At 36.6% G+C, this 12,133-nt stretch overlaps 1 long non-coding RNA gene across 1 annotated transcript; it reads left to right on the forward strand.

Annotated features, from left to right (window-relative positions):
• The first annotated feature begins 7,902 nt into the window (after positions 1 to 7,902).
• LOC150036201 (uncharacterized) lies at positions 7,903 to 10,553 on the forward strand. Its single transcript, XR_016529810.1, has 2 exons — positions 7,903 to 7,984; positions 8,540 to 10,553. It is a non-coding gene; the product is annotated as an uncharacterized LOC150036201 (long non-coding RNA).
• Positions 10,554 to 12,133: the final 1,580 nt, after the last annotated feature.

Consider the following 12,133-nt stretch of genomic DNA (forward strand, 5'->3'; position numbering starts at 1 on the left):
CATTCTCTCTTAAATAAAGCATGCTAGGGACTAGCAGGGTATGTATGGTTGCACCCGTGTAGTTCAATCTTACGTCTATGCTAATGGTTGATGTTAGATGTGACTTTGGCCCTACTGACTGCATGACCCGCTAATCATCAGATATGTTAGTTTCTGCTTAAGTTCTCATCTTCCTACCAGGGCGGAGGAACTTACGTTGGAAGCATAACCGACCACCTCATGCTATTATAAGTTTATGTTTTGGGTCCTAATCATATGTTTTCATGACATGTTGCATGTGACTGTGCATTTGGTCACTACCTTAAGTGAGAACTACTTACTGGGTATATTATATACTCATCCTATTTTACAGACTTTGTAGATAAGGACACAGCGTAGGTGGAATGACTGGACGTCGCTCAAGTGGCCCAACCATCAAACTCACTATTTTGATCATATAGGCATTTTGTTCCACTACGCTAATGTTTAAGGATCCTAGTGTTTTGTAAAATAAACTTTGTATAGTTTTGATACTTAATCCATAAAATTTTAGATGCGTTCTTTTGAAATTTTTACCAAAACGCATCCCATGATAGAAAATCTAAGTATGCATGTCGTAGTGATCGGACCCTATTATGTAAGGATCTGGTCTTTACAGTTTGGTATCAGAGCATTTAGGCCAAATAGGCTCTATTGCATTAGAAGAGTCGTGGTGGTTGATGGTTCGGCCTGTAATGTGATGCCCATAGCTATGCTAAATACGCTGGTAAGTGGAATTTTCAAATAAGTAAGGAATTTTCAAATAAGTAATTTAGTAAACATAAGTATGAGTAAATAAATAAATAAAAATGTAGGATTAGATTGTTTCCTTGTTATGAAAGAATTTGTGTACCAGATGGCACCACAATGAGTTCCAACACGACAAGGCAGATCTCGAAATTAACTCACAGGGGATCAAAATCTAGGACATGGACAAATGCCTTATGTGTTACTTACATCAGAAGCACTACAAATACTAAAACAGAATATGGGTAATGGAAGTACAACCTCGTCAACTGCACCAATAATCAATGATATAAATGACTCGAAAATTATTCGATAATTCAGGAAGTTCAATCCTTCAATATTTGATGAATCATCTGTGGATCCAACTATAGCATAGAATTGGATAACAGAAATAGAAACTATTTTCCACCACATGAATATCCCAAAAGAACAGAATGTAAATTGTGCCACATTCATGCTAAGAGGTGATGCAAAGTTCTAGTGGGAATCCACACAAAGAACAATCAAGGGTTCGATTTCGTGGAAGCGATTTAGTCAGTCTTTTTACAAAAAGTATTTCCCATTTATAGTAAGATACCAGAAGGAAGTGGAATTTCTTAATCTTCGTCAAGAGAACATGTCGGTGGCAGAGTATAAACAAAAATTCGATCATTTGTCTCACTTTGTTTTCCGGCTAGTAGACACAGAAGAGAAGAAGGTGGAAAGGTTTATTTGGGGATTAAGAAAAGGCATTCGAGGCATAGTCACTGCCTTCTGACACAAAGAGTATGCACTTGCCCTCAAGTTGGCCTCACTCATGGAAGTAGATCTCATTGCCAAAACCTGAATTTCTGACCAAGGATTCATACCAAATCAAAAGAGGAAATTCAACCAACAAAGCTTGCAACGTTCACAATGGCAAGCTAAAATTACCCAAGACACTCAGGGCATACATTCACAATAGAAGAGCCAAATTTTCTCATATCCTAAGTGCGGAAATTGTGGTAAATACAATCAGGGGCAATGTCTTCTAAACTTAGGAGTATGTTTCTATTGTGGCCAGACAGATCACTATGCAAAGGCTTGCCCAAAGCTCGTCATCCAAGTATCAATTGCTAAGACCACCCAACCTACCAATAACAAGGTTACCCAACAGTAAAAAGGACAGATGTTTGATGTTACATGTCAAGAGGCAGAGAATAAAGATACAGTTGTTACAGGTATATTACCCATCCTCAGGTATCATGCCTTCACTTTATTTGATTCAGGCTCTAGTCATTCATTCATCTCTATAACATTTGCAAAACATGCTCAACTAACATCAAAGCCGTTAGGCTACATTCTATCCGTAGCTACTTCTGCTAGAGTATCTATGCTGGCCAGCTCAGCGGTGGAAAATTGCGAGTTGTCAGCATCAGGACATAAACTAGGGGTGACTCTTATCATCCTAGACATAAGTGATTTTGACATAATACTAGGTATGGACTGGTTAACAGCAAACTATGCAAGCATAGATTGCCATAATAAAGAGGTCATATTCATCTTTCCAACAGGAACCAAATTTAAATTTAAGAATTCTAATATACAATCAGCCCCAAGAATAATTTCAGCCTTAAAAACTAAGAATTTGCTCAACCATGGGGCTTGGGCATATCTAGCAAGCGTGGTGGATTTACGAAAGCAAAAGGATGAAATTAAAGCTATTCCTATAATAAGAGAGTTTGAAGATGTATTCCTAAAAGAGCTTCCAGGTGTACCACCTAGTCGAGAAATAGAATTCTGTATAGACTTAACTCCCAGAGCTGAACCAATATCTAAAGCACCATATATACTGGCGCCTGCAGAGTTAAAAGAACTCAAAATACAATTACAAGAATTGTTAAATAAGGGATTTATATACCCCAACGTATCTCCATGGGGAGCACCTGTCTTATTTGTTAAGAAAAAGGATGGATCAATGCATTTATGTATAGATTATCGGGAGATAAATAAGTTAATAATAAAGAATAAATACCCACTCCCACACATTGATGACTTATTTGACCAATTACAAGGAGCCTTAGTATTCTCCAAAATAGACTTACGATCTGGATATCATCAACTACGAATCAAGAATCTAATATTCCCAAAACTGCTTTCCGAACAAGATATGGACATCATGAATTTTTTGTGATGCTCTTTGGACTAACTAATGCCCCAACAGTCTTCATGGACTTGATGAATATAATTTTTAAGGACTATCTTGATAACTTCGTAATCGTGTTCATAGATGATATCCTGGTATATTCCAAGTCTGAGGCAGAACATGAAAAACATCTTAGGGATGTCCTTTCTACATTGAGAATAAAGAAATTTTATGCCAAAATTCTCCAAGTGTGAGTTTTGGGTGCGACAAGTTTCCTACCTAGGGCATATTGTAAAACAAGAAGGAATATCAGTGGATCCTGCTAAGATTGAAACAGTTAGCAAGTGGCCTCGCCCAACAACGGTCAGTGAGGTGCGAAGCTTTCTTGGATTAGTAGGATACTATAGACGATTTCTAAAGAATTTCTCAAGTATAGCATTACCCTTAACTAACCTCACCAAGAAGGAAAATTCATTTGTTTGGAACCAAGCATGTGAACAAAACTTCTAGGAATTAAAAGAAAGATTGACCACGACACCTATTCTCTACTATACCTGACAAATCAGATGGTTTAACTGTGTACAGTGACACATCGAATAAGAGGCTTGGTTGTGTTCTTGATGCAACATGGAAAGGTAATAACATATGCTTCAAGACAACTAAAACCTTATGAACAAAACTATCCTGTTCATGACTTGGAGTTAGCCGCCATAGTCTTTTCCTTAAAGATATGGAGACGTACTTATATGGGAAAAAGATCTAAATCTATACAGATCATAAAATCCTTAAGTACTTCTTTACCTAGAAGAAGTTAAATATGAGGCAATGAAGATGGCTAGAATTGGTCAAAGACTACGACTGTGAGATCCTCTATCATCTAGGAAAATCTAACATTGTGGCTGATGCTCTTAGCCGAAAGTCAGCTCACACAGTAGCTCTAAGTACCATCTCTAAACACATAATGGATGACCTTGAAAGAGATGAGATCTTACTAATACCAGAAACCATCACAACTCGAATAGCATAACTAATTGCAAGTCCAGCTTTAAGGAAAAGGATAGTTGATGCACAACAAGCGGATAAACGCCTAAACAAACAACTGTAGTTAGAGAATGGAGAAACCAGTGAATTCTCTACAGCCCCAGACTCTGCATTACTCTACCGTGGACGTCTATGTGTACCAGATGATGAGGAAATCAAAAAAGAACTACTAAAGGAAGCCCATGTGTCATCCTTTTCGATACATCATGATAGTATTAAGATGTATCAAGACTTGAAAGCACATTACTGGTGGCGTAACATGAAAAGGGACAACACCGACTATGTAAGTAAATGTTTGGTTTGTCAACAAGTGAAAGCTCTAAGGTAATGGCCACAAGGACTCCTCCAGCCTCTAAATGTTCCAGAATTTTAATGGTAGTATATTTCCATGGACTTCATCTTAGGACTCCCGATAACTGTTAAAGGCCACAACATGATTTAGGTGATTGTGGATCGACTCACCAAGTCGGCCCATTTCCTACCCTACAAGGCTACTCACACTATGAAAGCACTAGCTCAAATGTACTTAAAAGAGATCATCCGATTATAGGGAGTCCCAGTATCAATTGTTTCGGACCGAGACCCTCATTGTTTCCAAGTTCTGGAAGAGTTTGTAGAAAGCAATGGGCAACCAACTAAATTTCAATACAACCTTCCATCCACAAACTAATGGCCAAACAGAACGAGTTAATCAGATCTTAGAAGACATGTTGAGGGCATGTGCTTTGGATTTTACTGGAGCGTGGGATTCAAAATTTCACCTTATAGGGTTTTCCTTTAATAATCATCATCAGACGACAATTGGTATGGCTCCGTTTGAAGCCTTATATGGAAAGAAGTGCAGATCTCTGGTACATGATGCTTGTTATTATGAAGTGGAAATATGGATGCTATGTGTTGATGGAATTGCATCGTGCACTCAAGTTTCCCCAGCGGAATTCAAGTATAAATTCCTTTGAGTTTATTGGTAAGTCCAGGATCGAACACAAGGACTTGTGAAAATAGTTTGTGTTGATAATTTTTATGAAATCCCTGCGGTAACAAAATAAATAAATTGTGGGTTTGTTGTTGATTGTGTTGACACAAAATAAATAAACAAATGCGGCGGAGTTGAGAAAAGATAATTGTGTTGACAGATGCAATGAGTATGCAGTGAATGGGTTGAGAAGATCTTTAGCTAGCGTTACTTGGAATGCGTCAGACTATGCAATCATGTTACAACCATGCACAACAAGTCATTTTCCAATGTAAATGCGATGCTCCTAAATCTAGGGCGCATGTGTTGAATGCAAAATGTCCATAGAGCTCATCCCTAAGTCTCTACTCTTGTCCTATGCGATGATGCAAAATGCATGAAAGCAAGGTGACCACATACAATCATATCCTATCTCTAGGATGCATGCGATGTGTTGTAACAAATAATGCTCATTCCTAAGCGTTTATCTCCTATTTATGCATTCTAATATGGCTCTTTCGAGTCTAGATTCTAACTTGACCTTCCCAAGTCTAGATCCTGTCCTTAGACGACCCTCCCGAGTATCTCTAATGGACGAATGAAGCATACATAAACAAGATAATCGCAAAGAATGAAGATTCCCTAGTTGTGCTAGCTAAATGTTTCTCAACCCATTCAACTAATTTAGCTGCTCATGCGTGAATAACAGAGAGTGAACAGATATAGAGAAAGAAAACCATTCTTATAAGTGAGTTGAGTACAAAATGTCAATGGAAGTTAAAGTAGAGAGCCTGATAGCAATTCTTTGTTGTCTGAGGCTTTTTTACATTGAAATCTCTATTCTGATCTAAAGATGATCCCGCTCTCGCAGGCATCGACCCTTTCTCTGTCTTTGAAGCTTCCGGCACCCTCCCAAGCTTATCGAAATGATTTTTTGGTACAACTTCTTCCCTCGTGTCCGTTTTAAAATGAAAGAAAACTAAAGACATGCGAACTTGTGGAACAAAAGATTGTAAAATTGGTGAAAACCTTCTCTGAAGAATGCCTTTGGTATTTATAGAGCATCCATGGTGAAAGACGGCTTCTCTCTCCTGGTTGTACAGATGGGACAGCTTTAATTCTTGACTGATGCGCCGAATAATTATCACCGATAAAGCTGAATGTACTTTGTGACCGTTATCGGCTGTCAACTTAATTTGGATTTGACTGTCCTCAGCTTTCTGTCTCATCGCTCTTAATTATCCTTTCAGCCGGATGTGCCCACCATGTTGCACTGACCAAGTTGCGGCAATCCTTCTCGGGCGAATGTTTGTGAGCACGATCAATGCAAAGCCTTGTGGTGAAGTTGCACTTGACTAATGAAATCCTATTATCGCAATCTTTGCATTGCGTTAACGCATATTCTGCACAAAAATATAAAGATCAACTGTTCTAATGCGTTGGATGCATGCGACCACAATATTAAGAAACTGATGCTTAATGGATGCAAATTAACATATTTCATCAACACAATTCAACATGGTTTTAGAACTTAGCACTATGATAACGTGCATTTCTTCCCGTTATTAGTACACTGGATGAAGTAGGGGAGCGAACACTACTGGGACCTGAATTAGTACAACAAACAATGGAGACAATTAAGTTAATTCAGGAAAGAATGTGAACAGCTCAAAGTAGACAAAAGTGTTATGCTGATAACTGTCGGAAAGAGCTGGAATTCAAAGTAGGAGATCACGTATTTCTAAAGGTAGTACCAATAAAAGGCATTATGCGTTTCGGACGAAAAGGCAAACTTAGCCCTCGCTTTATTGGGCCTTTTGAAATATTGGAGTGTGTTGGCCAAGTAGCTTATCAATTAGCATTACCACCAACCCTTTCTACAATACATAATGTTTTTCACGTATCGATGCTTCGGAAATACGTGTCAGACCTATCACATGTAGTAAACTATGAACCCCTACAAATAAGTGATTACTTGGAATATGAAGAGACTCCAATCCGCACCCTTATAAGAGAGAAGAAGTCACTTGGTAATCAAGAAATACGTTTAGTGAAGGTTCTCTGGAGAAATCAGCAAGTGGAAGAAGCTTTATGGGAACGAGAATAAGAAATGATGACCAACTACCTTATCTATTTAAGAACCAAGAAACTTTTGAGGACGAAATTTATTAAGGGGGAAGAATGTAACAACTCAAGTTGTATACAAAGATTATAGGAAATTAGATAACGAATGTTAATTAAGGTTCAAAATTAAATCTAGATATGAGTAAACAAGTTCTAAGTTTAAGCCACTAAGTTTAAAATTTGGCCTATAAATCTTGTTGGTCATTAGATAAATAATAAACATAATATTTATTTGAAAATTATGCAAATATCCAAGTAAAAAAAAATCTAGAAAATAAAATAATGACAATATAAGAACATTTTGAAGAAAATGGAAAATAATAATAATAATAAATAAATAAATAAATAATATGTAGAAGGTTTAAGATAATAATGATACATTTTTTTAAAAAAGAGATAAATATAAAAGAAGATAAACATTAAAAAAAGAAAAAGAAAAAAAAGAAAGAGATAAATATAAAAGTAGATAAACAATAAAAGAAAAAGAAGATAAATATAAAAGAAGATAAACATATAATATATATATATATATATTATATATATATATATATATATATATAAACAAAAAAAAGATAAGAAGATAAATATAAAAGAAGATAAACATAAAAAGAAAAAAAGAAAAAAGAAAAGAAAGAAAAGAAAAGAAAAGAAAAGAAAAGAAAAGAAAAGAAAGAAAGACAGAAAGAAAAAGATAAACATTAAAAAGAGAGAGAGAAGAAGATGAATATAAAAGAAGATAAACATAAAAAAATAGATAAATATAAAAGAAGATAAACATAAATAAATAAATATAAAATAAGATAAATATAAAAGAAGATAAACATAAAAAATGGAGACAAATATGTGTGTCTGTGTATATATATATATATATATATGAGAGGTCAATTAAAACTTCCCTATAAATAGGGAAGTGGCGCACTTTGTTAATAATAAAAAAAAAAGAATCAAGAGCATTTCAAGACAAACCAAAAGGAATAATTAGAATTGCAGTCAAGGTAAGTAGTTTATCTCACCATCTCTTTAAGTGTTTTATGGTAGTGTACCTTTGTTATGTTGCATTACATGTTTAAAACACGTTTCTCGACAAGGGACCCCATGCATTATGTTTGTTCACAATGATGAAATAAGATTAAATTTTAATTAGATAAAGGTTATGCTTCCTGGGCTAGCAGGACATGTATGGTTGCACCCCTCTAGACCCAATTTTATGTCATGTTTATGCTAGGGACTAGCAGGGTATGTATGGTTGCACCCTCGTAGTCAAATCTTACGTCTATGCTGATGGTTGATGTTGGATGCGACTCTGACCCTACTGACTGCATGACCCGTTAATAATCAGATGGGCTAGTTTTTGCTTAAGTCCTCATTTTCCTACCAGAGCGGAGGAACTTACGTTGGAAGCATAACCGACCACCTCATGCTATTATAAGTTTATGTTTTAGGTCCCAATCATATATTTTCATGACATGTTGCATGTGACTGTGCATTTGGTCACTACCTTAAGTGAGAACTACTTACTGGGTATATTATATACTCATCCTATTTTACAGACTTTGTAGGTAAGGACACAACGTAGGTGGCATGACAGGACGTCGCTCAAGTGGCCAACCATCAAACTCACTATTTTTGTCATATAGGCATTTTGTTCTACTATGCTAATGTTTGAGGATCCTGGTATTTTGTAAAATAAACGTTGTATAGTTTTGATAATCAATTCATAAAATTTTAGATGCGTTCTTTTGAAATTTTTACCAAAACGCATCCCATGATAGAAAATCTAAGTATTCATGTCGTAACGGTCTGACCCTATTATGTAAGGATCTGGTCATTACAAGATTCGTTTGTGTTGGTGAACGATCATGCAGTAAGTTCAAGGGAATGAGAAGAATAGTTCTTCGAGCGTAAGTTCTCTTGAACCTTAATACTTTTCCTTTTGAAACATGCTGTAATTTAGAGTTTTTGCATAACTATTATTGTTTGATTGTAAATGTGTATGTTTTGTCACAATGGGGTTTGGAATGATCTCGCTTCTGCTTACGGGTCTCTTTGTTAAGAGTTCTTTCAGAGCTATCTTCAGATTCTCTCTAATCCAACTTCCCATTTTCTGAGGTTGTTTGCACTAACTTTGGACCTACTAACTTCCTTTCACTAACCTCATCCCAACAGACTGGAGTCCTTTACGGCCTCCCATACAGTGTCTTATCTGGAGCCATTCAAATGTTGAAATGATGACTGTTACTATAAGGGAACTCCACTAACGACAAATGTGTATCCCAACTGCCTTTAAACTATAACACACGAGCTCTTAACATATCTTCTAGAGTTTGAATAATTCACTTTGACTGTCCATTCGTTTGCAGATGAAATGTTGTATTCAAACGAAACTTTGTACCAAGAGCCTTCTGTAAATTGGTCCAAAATTCAAAATAAGTCGTGGGTCTCGATTCGATATAATCGATACTAGCATTCCATACTAGCTCAATATTCTATCAACATACAGCTTGGCCAATTTGTCCAATGTAAAAGTGACTTGGACTGGTAAGAACTTAGTTGTCTTCGTGAGCCTATCAACAATTACCTAGATGCCATCGTATTCACTTAGAGGTTTGATAACTTGTAGAAATACAAGTTATTTATGCTGCCTTATTCAGATATTACGGCCAAAAGAGAGTAAAGTTGCGTCAATTGTATGAAAATTAGCTAAGAAATACAATAATTATAAATCATCGCAAATACACCCACTAAGACCATTAAAATGTTAGGAAAGGATATTTCAAGTCTGTTTTGCAGGAAACCAAGTCACTGTATGCGCTCATGGCTCAAGAGAGAAAGATTAACGCATCTACATCACATTGCGCCCATCATTTAGGAATGAATAGACGATCAATGCAATGACGGCACAATGCGACAGTCGATCCAAAACTGAACTTCAACCGCATGCGGTAATAAAAATAACACCGCATGCGGGCACACGGTCGAAGATGCAAATGAGCAGCGCAAACACGGAGGATTGTGACACGTGTACATCTAACCGTTGTGCATATTCGACGAACTGATTGCATAACAGAAGGAATATTTATTCCACCATTTTCGAACTTTCCATAACAATAAAGTGGGGACCATAAGTCAGAGAGTCAAAGCCTTCAGCCTATAAATACCCTTAAATAATTCACTGAAAGATATACTTAATACGGGGGTATAATTGATACGAGGCTATTGAGAGAGAGTTGATCTGAGTGTTGATCGGAAGAAATTCGGGAAGAGAAGAGACAAGGTCGAGAGGTGAGTCTCAGTACAATTCTGTTAAATCCCCGACGAAAAGCTCTGTATTTAGATCCCTTCTACTGGTTGAGTAATCCTGAGAGGGAAGCTCATTCTTCCATTCACTCCATCAACGCCGGCAAGCGATTCTCCATTCCAGATCTATGCCAAGATATTGGTGCTTATTTGTATTTGTTTCTAACTCTCATTCATCAATTGTATTCCATCTTCTTAATCTCTTCATTCACAACCATGTATCAGACGCTAAATAGTATTATTGAATGTCTTGATCATTTCCATTTACACTTCTCTGTCTATTTTCGTTCCTCCATAAATCATTTTCTCCATGATGTTTTCTTAATCCCTTGGTGATTAATATGAATTAAACAAGTAACTTAATCTGTGCTAAAGAAATAAAGATGTTTAGCTAAAGCATACTAGACGACATCTTTACCTGTGAGAGCAGAAGTGAAGATGCCATTCTAATCTGTCGAGAGAAAGTTAGAAGAATGTGTTAACTAAAGCAAAAAGTACTTCCAGAGATATAAGCAACCTTGCGTTCATTACGTTTGTCCCTGTTTCACCACAGAGATGTGGGAATGCGGCCGATCACCGAGAGGTGTACGCGAAGGGAAAAGCGGAACCGTACTTATGCCTTTAACATAATTAAGGAACTTGCGATGTTTGTACTAATTATCTTTTCTCTTTCTGTTTCACATATAAGACTTGCCATCGCATAACACGATCTTTGTATAATATTCACAGTCAGTCTCAACCTCGATATCTTGTATCATCATAGCTTAGGTTTATTTTATCGCAATTTACTTTATTACGAAATTTTTATCGCTTACCTTTACTTTATCACATTTTTAAATACTTGTACAAACAACCTTTTTATAAAATGAAAAACCCCTGGTCGCATATATCACAAATATAACGCAATAACCTAAAATAATCCCTATGTTTGACCTCAGATCACACTGAGAAACTTGCGGTGAAATTATACTTGGTTTCAACGCAAGAAAACTTATGACAACGCGCAACATACTACAAGAACATTCATTAATAACGCATATCTAGAAGTAGTATCATATATCATCGCATAAAATCTATGACAACAAGTTTATGGCATGGATTTGTAGTTAATAGATTCGAAATCTGCGTTATAAGTTTATAGCGTTGTTGCCGAGGAACTGATAACGGGGACATGGACTTGAACCTTGCTTGCATAGTATAATTATTGTATGACAAGTTTATGGCGTCGTTGCCGGGGAACTGGTAACGGGGACATGGACTTGAACCTTGCTTGCATAGTACAATTACTGCGTGATAGGTTCCTGGGTACCCCAGACAAGAAATCCATTGTAACATGTTCCCATTTCCATTCAAGTACTGGAAGTGGATTAAGTAATCCTGACAGCCCCTGACACTTTGACTTAATTTGTTGACAAATCAAACATCTATACACAGACTCTGCTATGTCTCATTTCATTCCAGGTCACCAGTAAGACTTCCTTAAAGTTCTGTACATCCTAGTACTGCCTGGATGCATCTCATAGGCCAAACTATATGTATCTTTTAAAATAGCATCTCCAAAGTCATAGTATAGGGCTCATGCACTATTCCTTCCTTTAGTAGAGCTCCATCTGATCTCGATTCTTAATTCATCCTTTGCTTCTTACTTACCTCCACTGCCAGTTTTCAATGACTTGGATCTCCTAGTTGTCCCTTGATAATTTCATCTATCAGGCTAGGCCTTACCTGGAAATAAGCTAATAAGCTCTCTTATCTTCCAACTATCAAAGTAATATTCACATTTTTCAGCTCCTGCAACAATACACTTCTATCTGAACTAAAGATAGCTCTGGGATGACTGAAGTTCC

The sequence above is a fragment of the Benincasa hispida genome, chromosome 5, assembly GCF_027475165.1.
Source record: "Benincasa hispida cultivar pf3 chromosome 5, pf3_genome.v1.1, whole genome shotgun sequence".
Taxonomy (NCBI): Eukaryota; Viridiplantae; Streptophyta; class Magnoliopsida; order Cucurbitales; family Cucurbitaceae; genus Benincasa; species Benincasa hispida.